This window comes from Maniola jurtina, chromosome 14 (genome assembly GCF_905333055.1).
Source record: "Maniola jurtina chromosome 14, ilManJurt1.1, whole genome shotgun sequence".
NCBI lineage: Eukaryota > Metazoa > Arthropoda > Insecta > Lepidoptera > Nymphalidae > Maniola > Maniola jurtina.
This window is the reverse complement of record NC_060042.1, coordinates 277,936-290,618: the sequence shown is the minus strand read 5'-3', so window position 1 is coordinate 290,618 and position 12,683 is coordinate 277,936. Positions and strand designations below refer to the sequence as shown.

At 38.5% G+C, this 12,683-nt stretch overlaps 1 protein-coding gene and 1 long non-coding RNA gene across 2 annotated transcripts in view; one reads left to right on the top strand and one right to left on the bottom strand.

Annotated features, from left to right (window-relative positions):
- LOC123871556 (allatostatin-A receptor) overlaps window positions 1–12,683 on the bottom strand; it is a 107,258-nt gene that overhangs the window by 38,700 nt on the left and 55,875 nt on the right. The gene's annotated exons all lie outside the window — the stretch shown is intronic.
- On the top strand, window positions 3,668–7,594 carry LOC123871571. The gene is made up of 3 exons (XR_006797282.1): window positions 3,668–3,678; window positions 6,816–6,821; window positions 7,530–7,594. It is a non-coding gene; the product is annotated as an uncharacterized LOC123871571 (long non-coding RNA).

Genomic DNA, 12,683 nt, shown 5'->3' with positions numbered 1-12,683 from the left:
CTTAAATTCGGCATGCAGATTGCAAATAGCTATATGACGTGGACTACTAAGTAAGGATTTTTGAGAATTCGGGACATAAAGGGGCAAAATAGGAGTTTGAAATTTGTTTAGTCCACGCGGACGGAGTCATGGGCATAAGCTAGTTAAACACATAATAGTTGGAGACTAGCTTGTATCATTTTACATATTAAGAATTTCCTAGCTATTCATCGAGTAATAAGTAGTATTATTATCACAACCCGTTACAGCCCCACTAGTAAGCGTGAGTTTTCTCTCAAAATGAGAAAGATATAGGTCATACTCTACCACGCTGGTCAAATACGGATCATCCAACACAGCTTTTTTTGTGTTGTACTATGCTACGCGCGCTTTATCCCGTGAGAGTACAACAACGTTAAAAAGGGATTGCTATTATATTTATTAATAAACGAACATTTTTACTTAGTTCATTTTAAGACTTGCTGATTTAAGATTAATTTACTCAACAGGTAGTCTCATTAAAAAGGAAATTAACAAAAAGCTCAGTAGGTCAAGTGGGATTTGAATGTAGCCCCTTCACTCTTATAGAAGGTGATAGAACTGCGCCCTATTTATGAGGCCATGTCGTAATTAAGTACCTACCTACTGCTTGACATTCTTCTTACTTATTTAGTAGCGCCGGCATAATCAGTGCAGCACATAACTTTTCGCAGTTTTGCAACGTTTTGACGAAGAAAAAATCGCAAGAAAAAGTTGTCGCACCGATCATTCACCATCATTGTCTAAACACCACCTCGCGACTTCGCTAAGCGAAAATAGATATCCTCTTTATTAACTACGCTTTGTGCACTACATGTACATTTTAAAGGAAACGTCTAGGCGAACTTTCAGCGTTCTAGGTATAAGGGTTTGGGCTGAGTTTGATGAGTCAGCAAGCGAGTTTGGACTTTTTTTGGTATAAAAAGTATATTTCTAAGTATAGTAAGTATAGTAAGTTAAAGAACCCTCTAAAAAGTACCAATAATAATAAAATTAATTAGAAAACTTAAGTGTTACGAAGCAAGGAAAGATTAGTAAACTGAAGATTTAAGTAAATTAACGCGACAATCAGTAGGTCGAGTGCTTTTAAAAGCTTTTCAATATCCTTTCGCCCTTAATGGAGGGTGTTAGGACACCACCCTCTTTATGGCGCCATGCTATAATCGAGTTCGTGCTTACTGGCCGATGCAACGAAAATTGGGAACTGAATATTCGAAAATACAGATTTAACAAGCAGCGGTGAGAGAGCCATTTGCGTGTATGGAATATTAATATTCACTTCATATTATGTTTTGAATGTTTATTCCATTCAAGGCAAAGTCAATATCAATTAATATATTTATTGAATTTTTATCCTGCTGTAAATCCTTTCTTATTGGTGATCTATGTTGGGGTCCGTGTTGGAATGATGATCACGCACAGGAAAGTAAGTTGATATTGATACTAGCTGTGATAGGCTAATGTTAAAGACGTCCGCATTCAATTCGAGAGCTCGGAGGTTCGATCCCGTTCACGCAACTCTAATTTTTTGGAGATATGTGTGTTTTATGCAATTAAATATCACTTGCTATTAATGATGAAAGAAAACTTGTGAGGAAACCTGTTTGCCTGAGAGTGTTATATAATTTCCTCAATGGTGTGTGAAGTCTGCCAGTCCGCAGTTAGCCAGCGGGGCGGACCACGGCCTCATTAGCTATGGATGATGATGATGATTTAGGCTAATGCCAGACTTTTGAGTCTGCTTCTGCAAATAAATGTTATACTTATTTTTTTTTGTTTGGCTATAAAACCAAAGAGTTAATAAAAATATATGGATACTATAGAAAAGAAAGTCCCTAACGTTTGATGCTATAAAAGGTAGTAAAAACGTCATAAAAGGTAATTTAATAGACACGGTCCGGCGTAAACTATTTCGCCCTACATACTGCGACTAATTATAATATTTGCTCAAGATATGAGACACCTACGTGGTGCCGCTGGTGCGTCTACGTAAAAAGTACCTAATAAAATTAGCCTGACCTGGATTTGCGTAACCAGTATCAAACTACCAACCTCTCGAAAACCGTGAATTTGTGGTTACATCACTTAAAAAAATTAAAATGTGTTTAAATTTTCAAAGTAAGGACAACAGAGCAAACCTGCTTATAGTCTGTCGACTGATTGCAGCTAAAACAACAGAAAAAAAAGATAACTATACCAAGTGGGGTATCATATGAAAAGGTTTTACCTTTAGATTCTAAAACAGATTTTTATTTATTTTTATGCATAATAGTTTTTGATTTATCGTGCAAAATGTCGAAAAAAATACCCGAGTACGGAAACCTCGGTGCGCGAGCCCTACTCGCACTTGGCTGGGTTTTTCTTAGTGAAAAAGATGTTTTTGCCCGACTGCGGCAAAGCCGAGAGCAAAAAGAGGGGTCATGAATTTAGCAGTCTATGTATGTATGTGTGTTTGTATCCAGATTCATATATGTGTGTTCCACCGTAGCGCCTAAACTACTAGGCTGATTTTAATGAATAAAGTGTCAATTGATTCGTTGTAGAGGTCTGGGTGACACAGACATACACAAAATTTCTATTCTTTAGAAAAATATTTCTTAAATAAGAAACAGTTTTGATTTGATTGACATCTTTACACCATTTTATTCATTTACTAAAGGATGCCCGCGGCTTCGCCCGCGCGGCTTTCGTTTTTTTTAATCCTGTAGGAACTCTTTGATATTCCGGGATAAAAAGTAGCCTATGTCCTTCTCGGGATGTATCCTAAGTCTGTACCAAATTTCATTAAAATCGGTTCAGCGATTGGGCCGTGAAAACGTAGCAGACAGACAGACAGACAGATAGACAGACGGACACACTTTCGCATTTATAATATTAGTATAGATGCGTTCAGGACATTGATCCATGTTCATGACTGACTTTTTCATTTCTTATTCGGATATTTTCATTATATGTTTGCTTATTTTTTCAAAACTTTATTATCCAAATCAACTACCACATTATTTGTACGCCACTATGGCTAATGTGTTGAACTTTGTAATAATTACCAACATCTTTTGTAACACACATTATGCAATAAAGAATTTCTATTTTTATTTTTATATGCTATATTTTATACGAAAAAAATGACCTAACGGATGCTACATCAAAAAAGTGGGGGTCTCCAACTTTTTTTTTGCTATTGACACGAGTGGGAAGTCAATTCTGAGTTCACGAGTGTAAATATACAACAACATTAAAATATACCAAGCGACAGAAAACAATTTTACTCTAATATTTCAGCGTTTACTAAGACGATCGCAGTCGGGTTTTAGTTTTCGACTTTTTGAGTTGAAAGAGTTTAGATGTAGGGCTGCATATAATATAACTCCTGTCGCTGTGACAAGTGATGCTTTCCTAATATCATAAATCGCGCTTCAGTGAAACCTACTAAAGCTGTAGCGTAATGATTGTCACAGCGGGGCTTCAGAGTGGGGCAAAGCGTCGCTAGGGGCTAATTAACGGAGTTAATGAAGGAAGCCGGGATAAATGAGACTGGCGCATTATTGCACGCACATTCTACGAATAAAGGGTACTTATACATAACCTAGAGATCTACGAATGCATATTCGGAACATATAATATCATGTCTGATGATTAGGTCATTAAAGTTAAAATTTCGTACAAATCATATTTTTAGCGTTCCCTTTCCTATATTTTGCACGCAGGCACGTTATGTACCATTATATAGGTACAAGTATTTTCTGCGTAATATTCAGCGGGAGTTTTTCCAGAAATTATAAAATACGTCTATTTTAACCCTTTTACAAACAACAAACAGTTCCCCTAGTTATAGTAGGTACTTACAACATCAACAGTTGCCCGCGTTTCATCAAAGGCCATTCAACAACTGTATCAACTTCTGTGTGATAAATAACTTCTAACATTGTTTGCAGTTTCACAACTACAAGTTTCACAATAAAGCTCCGTTTAACAATCGTAGTGCTTCTAATAGTTTGATTGAATCTGTTCCCAGAATTGTCTTTCAAGTTTTTATTTGATAACAAAGTAGCCCTTGACTGAATGCCATCTGGTAAGTGATGATGCAGTCTGAGATGGAAGCGGGCTAATTTGGAAGAAATCATTATGATGAAACATTATGGAGAACTCTCGAGCATGCAAGTTTCCTCACCATGCGATGTTTTCCTTCACCGTTAAAACAAGACGTGATATTATTTCATTACTAGCCCACTACTGCGTCCACGTGGATTGATGTTTTTAACAAAGTGATCCTATAAGGGTTCCGTTTTTTCTTTTGAGGTAAGGAACCCTAAAAATCCCATGGGAACTGTTTGATTTTCCGGGAAAAAAAGTAGCCTAGGTCACTCTCTCAGGTCTTTAACTACACCCATGCACAAAATCACGCCGATCCTTTGCTCTGTCGCGAGGTGATTGAAGAACAAACCATTAAAACAACAAACAAACACACTGAATTTATAATATGAGTAGTGATTAAAAACATAAATAACCCTGAAAAGTTAAAGGTGCGTGCCCGGGATCAAATCCTTGATCACTCGAATAGTAGACCGACTTATTAACCACTAGGCTATCACTGCCGCGGAAGAAGTAAGTAGACAGTTTAGTTACCCCTCATCGGTTTCTACACGGCATCGTAACGGAACGCAAAATCGCTTGGCAGCACGGCTTTGCCGGTATGGCTACGACCAGCCAGACCAGTGACAATTTAGAAATGAAAAATTCCTTTTTCATGGAATCGAACCCGGAACCTCCCGCGTAAGACCACAGCACTCACCACTGGAGGACATGGAGGTCGTTATACAGAGATCGTTTGCGAGCAAAAGCCGGAAAGCTTGTCAAAATCCCTGAAAGTTCGACAACTCCTGAAATATTACACTTGTTTATATCGCTTATAATCTGCTCAATAAAGTCCGGGAACAGATACAGTGTGCTTAGTATGAGATTTTACCTCTTACTAGCGTTTATAGAATTTAAGAATCGAAACGCGTCAATGGTAAAAAAAAATGTGTATTCATTCTGTTCTTTTCTAAGTTCAAATACATTCTACATACATCTACAGCTTGAGTTTCAGCCGGAAGCATTGTGTAAGACCAGAAAATATCCAGTAAATAATATAATATCGGTTTCGTAATATTTAAGTATGTTAGGAGACACATTAAATTCATCATCATCATCATTATCAACCGATAGACATCCACTGATGGACATAGGTCTCTTGTAGGGACTTTCAGACACCACGGTTTTGATGATGGTCGTCTGTTCACGTAGTGGTTTTAAATTGGAGTGGAGTAATGTGATGCCTTGTATCGTGTCTCTCTTTTGCCATACTGAATGAATGAAACCGAATTGCTTCCTACGCGTAACGACACATAGTATTATAAACGCAATCACGCAAATATTATGACGCAAAAACTACTGAACGAATTTGACTGAAAGAAATGATACTCTACCCTACCCTATACCCTAATTTAACACATAGGCTATTTTTACTCCGGAATATAAAAGAGTTCCCACGGGATTTCAAAAAAGGCTATATCTACGTGAACGAAGTCGCGGGCATCAGCTAGTACACATAATATATTAAATAATAATTAATACTCTCATTTATTTATTTTTCACATTTTACCCTATTTTTAAACAACAAACAATAAAATAACAAAAACAACAGAAAAAATAACAGAAACACAGAAAGAACAAAAAATAAAATAACAGCAATAAATAAATAATTAAAATTATTAATGATTTAATAATTAAAATCGGTGGTCTTTCATGTTTCGACATTCGAACTCTCCAAACGTTGGTGAGATGTAGAAACTTATACTAAGCACACAGAAGGAAAATATCAAGGGAGCGAAGTCATTTGACGCGAAATTGTAAGTTAATACGAACTTTTGCGTTTCAGAGCAATTTCCGCGAAGGGGGGGATTCTGTATCGTTGAATTTCACACATTAATGATCTCCGCCTTGATGTGAATTGAGTAAACAGACTCGTCATTTGATGACGTTAGATTAGAAGCATCATTTGATGACCTCCCTGGCGAAGAGGTAAGCGCTGTGATCTTATCAGTCTGAGGTCCCGGGTTCGACATTTTTAGGGTTCCGTACCTCAAAAGGAAAAACGGAACCCTTATAAGATCACTTTGTTGTCTGTCAGTGCGTGAGTCTAACTCGCACTTTACGCGCGAGTACTACTCGCACTACACGCGCTCGACGGACAGTCGTCTTTTTTATTTTTTTTATTATGACTTGTTTTTAGGGTTCCGAACGTACATCAAAAGGAATTTTTCCTTTTGAGGTAGGTACGTTAACTTATAAGATAACTTTGTTGTCTATCTGTCGATCTTTCGAATCGGTCCATCTGTTTAAACGCTAAAATTTATTACCAAAAAAAAACTACAAAACTTAAGACAATCCCTAGTCGGAAAAATATCTGCAGTAACAAAAACATTCGAAAGAAGAAAAACTCCCATTTTAAGAGCGTATACTAACCAACACCATTTCGTAAGAACTCTCAAGACAATGTTTGTTCAACAAAAGTACTTCATTACCACTATACCCCTTCCTTTAAAGTGATAAACTACATTGGCGTTGTTTGAAAACGTAACTAAGTTCTTGTCTGAAACATAGTTCCGCGATGCGTTCAATTATAGCCTTTATGTCAAGTGTGATAAGATATGTGTATCTGAAAAGGATAAATCAAGTTTATCCTATCGTAATATATCTAGAAACTTGGATATATCTCGCACAATAAAAGCTGTGCAGAATCGTAAATGCAACAGTATAATGTAGGTCCTAAAAGTTTTGTATGGACTCTTAAGTTATTTGGTATCTACTTACGGACTGAGTTATGGTTTGTGAAGGAAGAATAATATATTATGCCCTATCCATGAATCTAAAATCTTATCTATGGACCAAGATTCCAGTAGCGCCAGACGTTACTAATTTTCTGAGACACAAAATGAATGGGATAGAGTAGTTTTAGCAACGCTATTTGCTAGCTTGAGCCAAGGGCGAATTTAAAGATATCAGCTGCTTGAGCTACTAAAAACATTACACACTTTTCTTAAAGTCTGAGTGCTGATTTTTATGTATTTTCCTGAGTAACAGTAAAAATTACGAGGAAAATTAGTATGTTATTTTTATAAGAGCTTTAAATATTGAATATTAATTTATTAACAATATTCTGTAAAACATACAAAAAATCGGTACCCAGGCTTTAAGAAAAGTTAGTAGTTATTTTTTACCTAGATACCTAACTACTTACAATTGGCCTTCGTGTCGGCACTAAATCGACTTCAATAACCACAAACACTAAAAAGTATAAAATATAATTTAATTTGTTACCGAACATAATATTATATATTATACAAGAGTGAATGTTAACATTTTATGGAGCCGGTGCCAATTAACCGCACAAGCCGTCTACTCTTCATATTGCTTGTGACTCCACATTGGTAGTTGGCACCTCATTGGCACCGACTCAAAAAAACGAGGAAAAATACATATAGTCGAATAGAGAACCTTTCCCTTTTTTTGGAAGTCGGTTAAAAGTAAATAGGTAACTCTGGCGGTCCTGGGGTTTAGCTCTAATAGGCTACATAAATGTAGCAGGTATAATACAGGGGCTATTGAACGTGCTAAGTCAACCCAACATAATTACACGGCTTCGACAATTCCACGCCGATTGCTTGCAATATCCCTCTGTACAGCGAAATTAGTGGACACCGAATGTAATAATTATTATTGGTTTCGGAGAATGGACGAGAATAACTCGAAAAAGGAATTTATGAAACTCGGTAAAGCTACTACCAATGATAATAATTAACGAATAATTAATTGATTTTCTTGCTAGAGTCTACTAAAACAAAATAATAAAACCGGCCAAGTGCTAGTCAGACTCGCACATCGAGGGTTCCGTACTCGGGTATTTAAAAACTATTTCTTATGCATATAAAAATAAATAAAAATCTGTTTTAGAATGTACAGGTAAAGCCCTTTCATAAATGATACCCCACTTAATATACTTATCTCACTTTGAAAATTGAAAATACTAATAAGTATAATGATTTTAATTTTTTTTTGTACTGTAACCACAAATCACGGTTTTCAGATTTTTTGCTTTACTTGAGCTATTTAAGACCTACCTTTCATGATTCTAGGCAAGTCCCTCTAGATTTTCTTGAGAGACATGACATACGCGACAGACAGACAGACGGACAGACGGACAGACAGACAGACCGACAAACCTACAACAAAGTGATAAGGGTTCCGTTTTTCCTTTTGAGGTATGGAACCCTAAAAATGTTGATTTTGACATTGACATTGGCCGGACCTCTTGACGTGGCGCCCTCTGAGAACAGTTTTGCCTGTGGATCTCCATTGTAGAGTTTTGCTTACCTATATGGAGTTTTATATCTTTGCTTTAGAATAATCCAACTTGTAGGTACAAAAAGTAAAATAAAATAAAATAAAATAGATTTTTATTCAAATAGACTTTTACAAGTGCTAAAGACGATTTTCTATGATTTCGAAGTCCGTACACGCCTCTATCTTGTAAAGATTTCGAAGTGAATGAATTCTCTAAAACGCTGAGCTTTGAAGGAATTTAATCTAGATTCAATAGAGAACGGCAAACGAGGCATAGCCAGGCACAATCAAGGCCCGGGGGCGCCCGGGACACTGGAATACTTGAGCCGTGCAGGTGGAATGATTCCACGGACGAACCTTTATTGCATACTCAATTTATCTTAAACTTCACGACAACCTCCCTAGCGCAGTGGTAAGCGCTCTGGTCTTATTAGTGGGAGGTCCCGGGTACGATTCCCGGCAGGGGTTTAGAATTTTATAATTTTTGGTCTGGTCTGGTCTGGTGGGTGATCTGGCCGAACCGCCAAACGATTTAGCGTTCCGGCACGATGGCATGTAGAAACCAAAGGAGTATGGGTCTAATGAAGACTGCCATACCCCTTCCAGGTTAGCCCGCTTCCATGTTAGACTGCATCATCATTTAGCACCAAGGGCTAACTTGTATCTGAATAAAAAAACTTCAAATTATATCAAACTAGTGACCCGCTCCGGCTTTGCACGGGTAGCTTATTAGTTAATTACAATTTTCGTAGGGAACTCTAATTTTTTTGAAAATAAAATATAGCCTGTCACTCAAGAGTTCCTTTCTACTGGTGAAAGAATTTCTAAAATCGGTTCAGTAGTTCCAGAGATTGCTTCCTACAAACAAACTTACTTTACCTCTTTATAATATAAGTATAATATAAGTAAGCCAGTGTCTTTTTAGAAACGCTATAGATTTCCTTTTGTTAAAACATAAAAAACCTACTTAACACGAGTTCTTTGTCATTTTATCCCGCTTTATACGAAGAATTAAAAAAATACCAATAAGCCTTATGAAGATCGGAAACTGTTCCAGAGCTAAAGAGATTAATCAAAATGGATTAATTCAATACAAATTCTTTTGAAGTGTTAAAACCTACTGCGCATTCGACGGCTCCAACCGAAGAGCTGGACGAGCCTTTGTTAACCAAATAATTGGTTTCGTTTCATTAAATTTCATCTGTATTTTCTGCGACCCACTAAATAGTTCCGTTCCGTACATTTATAGTTCAAATATGTAGTATATTTCACACCTACTGAATTCATGAATAAACTTTTGCTATGTTAGTTTGCCAGTGTTGTTTAAGTTCCAATTGTTCTATTTCTAAGTTTCATTTCAAAATTTTCCAAATTAGAACTAAAGTTGTGAATTTTGATGTCCTATGCTATTTCAAGAAAGTATCTAACTAAACTGTTGGGTTCCGAATATTATGTTAATGTGTTATGTACCTCTATGTAGCAAACAATAGAGCTAACTGTTTGACAAAAACATACAAGTGCAATATTATTATCTTGGACACTCTATTAAAAAAGATTCTTATGGCAAAACAAGGGCATTGCGTGCCTACACCAGCTATAGTTCGCGACAGGTCGAGATGGCAATCGAATGAGCGGGCGGACCGAATCCCCATCCCCATCTCGACCTGTCTATAATACTATAATATTATGTATGTTGCTCTACTTACGGTTATTATAATTTTGGAAAAACTAATAAAGAAACCTATTTTTTTATTATTTACTAGCTGCTGCCTGCGACTTCGTCCGCGTGGATATAGGTTTTTTTTAAATCCCGTGGAAAACCATTGATTTTTCGGGATAAAAAGTATCCGTGTCTTAATCCAGGGTATAGGTATGTATAATCTATCTCCATGCCAAATTTCATCCAAATCCGTTCAGCCGTTATTGCGTTATTGAGTAACAAACATCCAAACATCCACACTTTCATATTTGTAAGTATTAGTAGAATTACTTTATAATTATGAAGTGAAATCTATGACATATAAACTAGAAATAAGTTTAAGTTATACAGAATAATAAATCGAGACAACTTATTTAACAAAGTTCCCTGGCTAAGTCAGTAAGAACACATTTTGAAACAGTGATCGTTTTGAAGAAAATATCTAGTTTGTTTAAAGTTTTAGCACCTTTTCTAAATTAAAACGTTCGACTGCTAAGTGAAAAGTTTAGAAACTGAATTTGTTAATTTAAGCAAAAAGGTAGGTATTAAACGAATATTTGGGGGGCAAGGGATGAACGGTAACCAACATCTTAACCGATCCAAACGTCAACCTCACCTGCACGCGCCTAACGGCGGCGACAACCAACTGGTTGCCGTGGTGCTCCCTGCTGGACAACAGACGAGGCTCTGGCGACCGAGCAGTGGCGGGATAACCACATCCTCAGCTGGGAAACCGGCTGAATGAGGCTGCAGCGAGCCTTGGGACCTAAATAGTCCCAAAAATGACTGGAGAGTAGATCAAAACGCCGAAAATCAGGCAGTTTTTAGTAACCCTCAACTGAGCACTCTTGGAGGGGAGGAGGGATTAAAAGGAAAAGTGCAAAACGTGAATAAAGCGGATCAAAAAAAGAAACTACCCCAGGAGGGTACCAGCGCTGCAAGCAGTGCTGGAGAATCCCTCCCTGGAGCTTTGGATATGCCGTCGCAACCGACCATAATCAGGGCTTCAGGCCGCCCCTCGTATTCTGGGGGGGGCAACGGTTCGCCTAGCGTCAAATATACTCAAACGCACACATACAAACCTACACACACACCTACAACAGCAGCAGTAGCCTCACCATATCGTGGTGTGAATACTGCAGCCGAAGAGAATTGTTCTATAGAGAACGACAAGATAAATCCTTTCACCCGGGGGGGAGCCGTTCAGAGGTCACCACCAACCCAGAACACTAGCCAGGACACTGATATGAGCACTATACTAGCAAAAGAAACAACATCTATAGAAGACCAACAGACTGACACAAACACATGGAAAATGGTGCAACCAACTGAAGGACGTGAAAGAAAAGGCTCACTAGGAGCCAATGAAAATAACACGAGAAGTTTAGAAGGCCTGCGCGGAAAGGCAGAGACGTGCTTTTTTGCGCGTCCCTTAGGGAAGGAAACTGAACGACCGTGCGTTTTTGCGCGTCCCTCGGAAAAAGAGAGCGAAGCGGACGTTTCTGACTGCTCACTCGCGTCGACCGCATCAACTGCTTCAGGAACGCGAAAAAGGCGACAGCCTTACTTGTGTAAGCCGGGAAAGGCAAAGAAAACTGCGGTGGAGGATGATCATGCACCTGACCCCTATGAGGCTACGCCAAGTATGAAGACAAAAAAAGATCTGCCTACTGTCGAGAGCATTCAGAACGAGCTGAAGGACTGCACGTCTGTTGACATAATGACTCGTATCTTTGAGTCTATCTCAACTATTGAAAAAGTTGCAGATAGTTCTCGCAACTTGAGGGGTGCTCATGCACAAAACATTCGTCTGGCTGCTCGCTCTGCGATGGCGGCGGCATCAGAGCTGGCACAAAGAAGCTCCAACTTAGACGTGGAGAAGCTAAGGAAAGAAAATGGGGAGCTCCGCTCAGAACTTGCCAGCCTTAAAGCTGAATTGACAAGTTTGACAGTGGAGGTAAATTGTCTCCGCCAAAGGGGCACGGGGGCAGAAGGATGGGCCCAACAAACTGGGAAATCAAGGAAGGACAAAGATCCACTAGTGCAACGTATTTCTGCTCTAATGGATGAAAAACTGGCAGAGTTTAGAGCAGAAATTATGCCTCAACAAGACGCTAGATCAATTTTGGGACAAAAGCTAGAAAAAACAACGGGGATGGTACAGTCAAAAGGTAAGACAAGCAAGAGATCGAAGAAAAAGCAAAAGGAAGATACTCAAAGACCACAACTGGTTAGCGACACTCGGTCGGAGGCAACTTTGGACGCACCAGGATGTTTGGAGCCAGAGCAACTAGCTACTGCCACTTGGGCTAAAGTTGTGGGGCGAAAAACAAGAACGTCCGCTTCGAAGAAAGACACAGGTGCCACAGCAGGTTCAGCTACTGCTTCAGGGCAGGCGAAGAAGACAGCAAAGACACCTCCTGTCCCTAAAACCGCGGCGGTCACTATCACTCTGACTGAAGGTGCTACAGTCAACTACGCTACTGCTATGGCAACTGCCAAGCAGCGGGTAAGTTTAGCGGAGTGCGGAATATTGCAGGTACGTCAAAAAAAGGCTATTACAGGGGGTCTTGTTCTTGAA